Below are 8400 nucleotides of genomic sequence, written 5' to 3' on the forward strand. Positions count from 1 at the left end.
TCTAAAACTACCTCTAGAAACATCCTAGTAGTGTCTCACATAACTTGAAATCAATAAGCAAGGTATTATGCACTACTCTCTCGACAGGTTTCCACCTGGAGCCGTTTCGGAGTCGCCCGACTCGTTCGGTACACAGCTCGGAATTTCGATGAAAAAAATTAGTTTCACGTATAAAAGTTTTTTCCTCGTATTCTACAGGGTTCAAAGGATTTTTTAAGCCCAAAAAAAAAAAATCGATTTTTTGAAAATTTTACAGTGGTGTTACCCCTTAAAAATATGCATCTAATTTATGCTCGTTCGATTCGGGATTTCAATAGCACTGAAACGCGATAATTGAATGCAATCAGTATAAACTGAGCTTAAGTAGTCTATTGTTACGCACTTTGATTATGGCCTAATTTTCTATCGTCCACGATTAGCCGTTAATTAACGCAGCGTTGAACGTGTAGAGATAAATTGTCGAAATGCATTCGACGTCGGAATTCCCTGCTGGAGCACATCACATTAACCGATATTAATGATCATCAAATTCGATATGCAAAGAAAATGAAACATAAAGGGCATACGTAATTTTCGGCAGTTTCTACCAAAAAAAGTGCAAAAAACAAAATTATAATATTGGATAAATCTTTTTAATAACAGCAGATCCAGTGTCTTATTATTTTTTTGTAATTTAATAAATTTTATATATTTTTATTAATAACACAATACATATATATATATATATATATATATATATATATATATCACATAAGTTGTCTTAAAACATTTCTTATGTATTGTGTTATTAATAAAAATATATAAAATTTATTAAATTACAACAAAATAATAAGACACTAAATCTGCTGTTATTAAAAAAATTTATCCAATATTTTAATTTTGTTTGTTGCACTTTTTTTGGTAGAAATTGCCGAAAATTACGTATGCCCTTCATGTTTCATTTTCTTTGCATATCGAATTTGATGATCATTAATATCGGTTAATGTGATGTGCTCCAGCAGGGAATTCCGACGTTAAATGCATTTCGACAATTTATATTATACATTATATTATATATATATTATTATATATTTATATATTATTATATATATATATATATATATATATATATATTGTACACAAGTGTATAAAAAATAATTAAATTTATATATGAGAAAATACGAAAACTGACGTGATATCGCTTGTTACGTGATTATTCGCTGCAGCCAATACAGAAAAAGAAATAGACCCAATAACTGACGCGACGCGTGATGATGCGAATAATTACTGAAAAACAGGTAATAACGCACTTGGCAGACGCGCGTGTAAAAGTTAATTTTACAATTGCAAATAAATGCGAATGAAACGGTTGAATAATCGAAACGGGGCTCATCGTGCGCGGCGATTTAATACAATAATCGCCCGATTATTGCGGGCCGCGCATAAATAATCATTCTTGTCAATAGCGAAGCGCGGCTTTAAATTTTGACCATTGATTAGTCCAGAAGAATCGTATACGTCGCGCAATTATCTCTCCATACATTTTTACCTCCATTCTGCAATTATTTCTGCCCATTTGGTTTCATATATTCAATAATTGCACGTTGTTATATTTATTGTATTTAGAAACAAAACAATGCGGTGCACGCGCGTGCACACATACACTTAGGTAAACTTCGTTGGAATTCGACTGTAGCCGTTATTGCAACTTTTTTTTTGTTCATTTGCGTTGGCTGCTGCAATAATCGAATGCTGCTTGCATAATGGTATTTCATTAAATACGTTGTTATCCTCGTAATAGCTGTCTTATTACGTAATATTCTCAATAATTCGGGCTGAATTTCCAAGAAGAAACGTAAAACGATACCTTTTTACATTTCATCTTTAATTATACGCTTAAGCAGTATTACGCAGCTTTAAATTGCTGCTTTAATTAAATTCACCGAGAGGAAGGATTATACAGAGATTCACGAGATCAGGAAAACGGTACAGCGGTATCATAATGCGCAACGCAATATCGGCGCAATTTTCGCGTATTGTTTCGTTACTAGAGAGAGCGACTGTGTATGATCAAATGTCGAGCACTCCTGTCATCATTTGTCCCATCTAACGATTATATCGCTAGGCTGACGGAAGGATCGAGATACAGACAGACAAAGCGCGATTAGAGAGACAGAAAGACGAACGCACGGATAGAGAGAGAGAGAGAGAAAGAGAGAGAGAGGTTTCACCGTGCGCAAAACACACACATACATACACACACACACACACACACACACACCCACAGAAACCAACATGACGCGCGTGTTAACGCGCTCGTCGGACACATGTTGAATTCACCGATCCGTGAGTACAAACGCACCGACGTCTCGAGCACACGCTTCCTGTGCAGCTACATACGGATTATGTCTAATGGCGGCCCTAATCAGAGGCGAATGCGCCCTGTTTCGCCCGTTCAAGAGCGAGCGAGCGAGACCGCGATCCCAATTCCCGGTTCGGCATTAGCATCGGCGGCAAAATGCGAATTTGTACATAATGTCTGTATTATAAACTTGCGCGAGACGTCACACTCACACGCCTTGCGCGCGTTTCCGCATGGAGGAACTCGGAGAACGCGAAACGCGAGCCGATCTCTCTCTCTCTCTCTCTCTCTCTCTCTCTCTCTCTCTCTCCTCTTCTCTCTCTTTTCGATTGCGTCCGAGATAAATGTGACGCGGAGGAATTACAGATCCACAAACTCGTGACGTGAGAGAAAGAGAGAGGGAGAGAGACAATTTCACCTTCTATTTGTGTGTGTTTCGATGTGATATCCTGCCAGATAGGCACTGGCCAGCGACGATTGACCTCCCTTCCTGATCGGAAAAAGCTTCGCTTCTCGCGGAAAAAAGCGTTTTCCATCAACTTATTTTAAGTTTTAGACTCCAGATTGTTTTTCGTTACAAAACGGCACATGCAGAGACGCACATATTTATAATTTTGAAATATGACTTTTAGATAGAACATAGAGTTTTTTGCAAAATGTGATTTGGTATTGACAAGAGCACGTCGCAGTTGTCAGAAACCAATTTGATTCGCTTTAAAATATATTGCTAAAAATTTAAAAAATGCACGTCCCTTTTTACGTGTCCATTTTTTAGATTTAAAAAGTAAAATAGCCTTTTGAAACTAACATATTTCATTCTAATATCATCGAAAAGCCACAAGATATACTTATAAAAAAAATGTTTTAAGATAATATTTTTTTAAGATGTTTAATGCTGTAGCTGTATATTTAAATTTCTAAATAGTTGAATTTTCTAAAATTTATTGCCAATCCTATCGTCGTTTTTGTGAAATTTAGGTTTTTTGTAAGGAGATTATATGTTTTGATTATGTGTTTTATTTGAATGCCCAAGCATATCCCGCAATATCTGGCTTACTCTCGGCTGTAACATCGAGCAATCATAGGAGTGTATTGGAATGGCACACGGCATAAAAGTGCAACGGAGAGTGCACGTGGATGAAATATGTCGGTCATTTATTTGTCGATGCGTTTACTTTGCTAACATCGGCAGAAACGTCGAAGTCACGAGAATCGCCCGTAAAAAAAAAAAAGACTGGTAAGAGAAATACCGTCATCAGTTGCCCGGCCAGTGCGATCGGACAGTATCGAAAGTATTGCTCGGGCCGTTCGCGCGCGCTCGACGAAGCCGAAGTCGCTTGCATCTTCGCGCGCTCCCTAACGCGCGACCCTGATACACGTCGGCGAGGTGGATGCCCCCGCCTGGCCCGATAGAACTTCCCGGGGCGGCGCGAATAGTCGCGCTTGTCGGAAGCGATTTAAGTAACGCGGCGAGTCGAGAGAGAGGCGATGAGGAAACGGCAAGTGAGACGCGCATTGCCGTCCAGAAAAGTAGAATCCTGAAAGTCGCGCGTACGTTTTCTCATCTAAGTGTTATAATTTCGTAAGAAACAGATTTTCTTACAGCCGCTAAAAAGTTTTTTCTTTTTTTAAATCTTTGTACGATTAGATTTGCGAGAAGTTCCCGAAGGATTTCACGACGAGCGTTTTCAGCGGATAATAATGCTGAAACGTGCGTATCGAGGTCAGTTAATTCTTCTTCAACACACATGCGCACGATCGCATCTGTTTGCCTTACTAAGCAAAATCTTTCTTCCATTCTGCTCCATTTACGTCACCACGATAGCAGTCTCAGTAGAAAGACTTACCGCGAAGTCTCGTGAATTTCCGCGATGCATTTGTTTATCTACGACAATCACGATTAACAATCTATATGTGACGTAATCTTTCGATGCGTTTCTCTGAGTTACTCGTACACTTTCTCGACATTATTTTCCCTTGAATGCGTCGCGCTTTAAGAAAAAAAAACAGAAGAGTCAATAAAAAGCCGGAATAAAAAGGGTTGTAAAGAAATCTCGATGCACCCCTCGTCGGTGCCTCGCCACGTGACTGCGAAGAAGGAGGCACATAATTTCGAGAGAGAACAGCGCGGTTGAGAAAGATAATATTTCGGAAGTTCTCTCGAGGGGCGAACTTGCTAGAGTCGCGCTTACACGTGTGTGTGTGTGTGTGTGGGGAGGGGGGAGGGGATTCGGTGGCGGGATGTACGGTATCCCCCCGAAGACAATGAGAAGTTGGGTGAAAAATAATTGCGCGGGCGGGCGCGGGTACGAGCGTCGAGGCCGAAACAAAAGTTCGCAAGGCATTTTTCTTTCTTTTCGACGGAAACTGGGTGTAAGAGATAGGAAAGAGAGCCGCCGCGCCGTTGAGTCGCGGAACCAAGTCCGCAATGCGTGCCGCATCGATTTTCCCGTTACCGGGCGGACGTTGGGAGGCGTATCGATGACCCTGGTTGTTCCGGTTAAACGCAAGACGTTCGCGAACGCACATAACAGAAATTCTCTAACGGTCAATTCTGTTCGGTTGATTTGTTTACAAACGCGCGCGAAAAACGTACATGTAGTACGCGTCGCGTGCAAAATATCGAGAGACAAATGACGTACGGATTATTAAGCGGTCAACGTAGCGGCGTGCAAATAAATTATTTAGCCTTGCATTTTGGGATTATACGAGTATTTAAATGTCCGTGATTACCAAACCGAATCGTGATTACACCGCGAGCGATCCGAAAATATTAAGTGAACACATACGCTCTTTCAATTTCAAATTGCATTTACACGAACTAAAATAAATGCAGCCTTTGAAATTCAATGTTACGTTAAATATTGATATCCTATCACAACTCATTCGATACGATGTCAATAGCGTTATTTAAACCCACGTCTTTATGTTAATAGATGCTCGTTTGAAATCGCATTTGATTAAAAAAGCTGATCCATCTATGAGAGTAATTAAAGGACAATAATTAATTAGTTTGTACATAGGATTATTCCTTATTATTGTTCAACGTTTTTGATTGTATATATACATATTTGATTGTCATAAAATTACAAATTTTAATATACGTTAATATAAATTGAAATTAAAGATATACAATTCGACTGTGATTAAGTAGCATACAAATAATGTTAATATATATATATATATATGTTATATTAACTCTATTTCCTTTATCACAATTTACAATAAATGATAAATTAGCACAAGATTCTCTGAAATATTCATGACGCTTAAAAATGTCAATTTTGTTGTACAAAGAAGTCCTATTAAATTTAAGATTAACGGTCAATTGGTATTCTCTCGATAGCTTCGACAGCTTGTGATAATATTCCGTCTATTTCTTTAGAGTATAACTTCGATTCCTTTATGGAGCAACGATTAGCCAGGCTAAACATCCGTGGCGAATTCGAAATCAAACGTGATTTCACGCGAGCCATTACGCGGCATTCATCATCTTCCAAATGCAACTCGCGGGCGCAATTATTATCCGATTCGGGCGAAATCACTGGCAACTGCAATGGCGCCAAGTTCTCTCCCTCCCCCCCCCTCTCCCTCTCTTTCTCGGGTCGCTTACCTCTTTCTCTCTTTCTCTCTCTTCCTTCCTAATATTACTTCCTAATAATACGAATTATTGGATGAAACACCTGTTTTATTACGCGGCGTGTATACACGCGAGCGAAATCCCGTCGACCGCGACGACCGAGTGTCGTGACCGAATATCGTACCAGGCATCGCGTGGCTTCGCGCAAAAGTTGATCCACAAATGAAAATGAAAGGAATCTAACAATAAGCTATGAAATCGCTCGCCATCAAATAGCAAAGCAGAATGATCTTTAATAATTTAATTTTATATATATATATATATAATATATTTATAATAATATATATATATTTATAATTTTACTTTTTTAATTTCTTATAATTATATAATATATACAAAGTGCCTGTTTTAATCTCTAGAATCATTTCATATTATAGATCATATTTTCGTATCGAAAACATGGAAGCTTATTTGCTTTGAAGGGTACTTCTAACTTTTTCTACATTGCATTTATGATCAAATTAATAAAATTGAAAATACGTTTATATATAAGTAAAATTAATCTGAAATTAAAGAATATAATTATCGTCTGTTTTCTTTTCCGAAGCTCTCAATTTGCCGGTAATTTCTGATCTTTGAAACGTCAATCTCTCGAAATATATAGGTGCCTCGAGATTCATTGGCAAAAGGTCGAGTCCACGCCAGCTGAAGAATTTGTAGTGAATAGAATCCGGCGGGACACCTTCTGTAATGCGTAAAATAGAAACGCGGACATGGAGTCTGAATTCTCTGCAAAATGAGGTAAACGCGGCACGTTGCTCGACGCCCGAATTCGGAAAGATGAAACGAATTCGAATTTTGTTCATTCCACGCGGCCGGCCGAGTCGAGAATTGAATTCCAGGCGCGATCGGAATCCAATTCGAAGTCCGTGGTTGTCCGCATGCCCTCTCTTTCTCTCTCTCTCTCATACACACACACACACACACACATCCTTGTCCTGATCTCCGAACACGATGAGAAACTTCGCGCCGTAGTCAAACGCGATCGTTTCCTTCCCCGCGTCTTCACTTCCGAACTATCTTTCTCTTGGCGTTAATAGGGTTACAATCTTGATCTTTCTTTTTTTCAAGTGTTGGAAACGCTCTTGTGAATTCTGAAGCTGCGGCAGGTTACTTGTATTTTCGTGTATACGCTTTGTCGACAGAAGACGGCCGGAAGAAGGATTTGTCGCGCGGATCTGCAGAACTAAGTGTAATTTCCATTTTTTTATGGATGAGAAAATTGAGAAATGAGAGGAGTTTTAGCAATGGAACGTCGCTCGCCTTTCTCGACTCGTCCGCGACGTTATGTACGCTCAATTTGCGCGTCGCGCATTTCGCCGCGCAGCCACAAAAGCGCGCGCGAAATTCCGCGATAGCGGCAAGGTAATAGGCTGGCGCCGGAGGAGAAACTAATCATTAACTAGATCGTGAATTAAAATGTCGGCGGGAATGCGCTCCGATGACACGAGTGCGACGGAACTGGAACTCGAACCCGTATAGATCCGTGATCGACGATGATTTTGCTAAACGCAAGCGTAAGAGATTAAGATGAATAAAAAAAAAACAGTGAACGCAGAAGAAGAAATCCGTAATCCGCAGTGATATCGTTAGAATAGATAGGTATATTATTGTACATACTATGATATTACGATGTTTACTAAATAAAAATGTTGAAAGGAAGTGGAGTGGTGGCCTGCTCTTTTGAGCGGAGCTTGTAGAGCCGCATGTACATAACGTATCCTAAAAAAAAAAAGAGAGAAAAAAATAATAAATGCTCCCTCTGATAAGTCTTCATCAATCTTCTTCATTGACGGTACGGTATTAATTTCTATTTCACGATAGACACGTATAGAGTTTCTCTTATCGTTTTTTGATAATCCATTATAGTTTAACAATTCACCTTATTGGTTTAAAATCATTGCAATAAATTCTTTTTAAAAATATATCAAGTTAAAAAATAATATTTAAAGCATCTTTTAACGAAAGAAATATTAGAAACTTTTTTTCATTAGATTTATTTTTATTACATTGATATATGTATAATACGCGTAATAATATTTAATATATGATTATTATAAAGAGCAATAGATATTCTATATCTCTTTCTCTCTCTCTTTCTAGTAACGTTCTTTCGCTATTATAAATCGATGATTTGAAATTTATTCTATATTTTTTTTCATGCAAATATACAACGACGAAGAAATGGGGAGAAGTTTGTTACAAAGGTGATGTCGTAACACCTTTGGAGATCGGTTTGAGAAGATTTCCTTTGTTACAATCTTCACCTTTGAGGACATCTTGACGCAGTCGTGGAAACGACCGGATTCACCGAGAGAAATCCTTTTGCTTCCTCAGATCCGCGTCTTCTTTATCCCCCGACAGCTGGGAATCTTTTATCAGGAATGCTCCTTTTTCGCCAGCGATAAGTAACTAAGGA

The 8400-nt window shown here is 38.7% G+C and overlaps 1 protein-coding gene across 1 annotated transcript in view; it reads left to right on the forward strand.

Annotated features, from left to right (window-relative positions):
* The window catches only part of LOC105453894 (nectin-4-like), a 45913-nt gene extending 38156 nt beyond the window's left edge, over positions 1-7757 (forward strand). The window contains exon 6 of the transcript XR_974926.1: positions 7053-7757. The gene's annotated coding sequence lies outside the window, so the exon portion shown is untranslated. The remainder of the gene's footprint in view (positions 1-7052) is intronic.
* Positions 7758-8400: the final 643 nt, after the last annotated feature.

Source organism: Wasmannia auropunctata, unplaced genomic scaffold, assembly GCF_000956235.1.
Source record: "Wasmannia auropunctata unplaced genomic scaffold, wasmannia.A_1.0 LD335994.1, whole genome shotgun sequence".
NCBI lineage: Eukaryota > Metazoa > Arthropoda > Insecta > Hymenoptera > Formicidae > Wasmannia > Wasmannia auropunctata.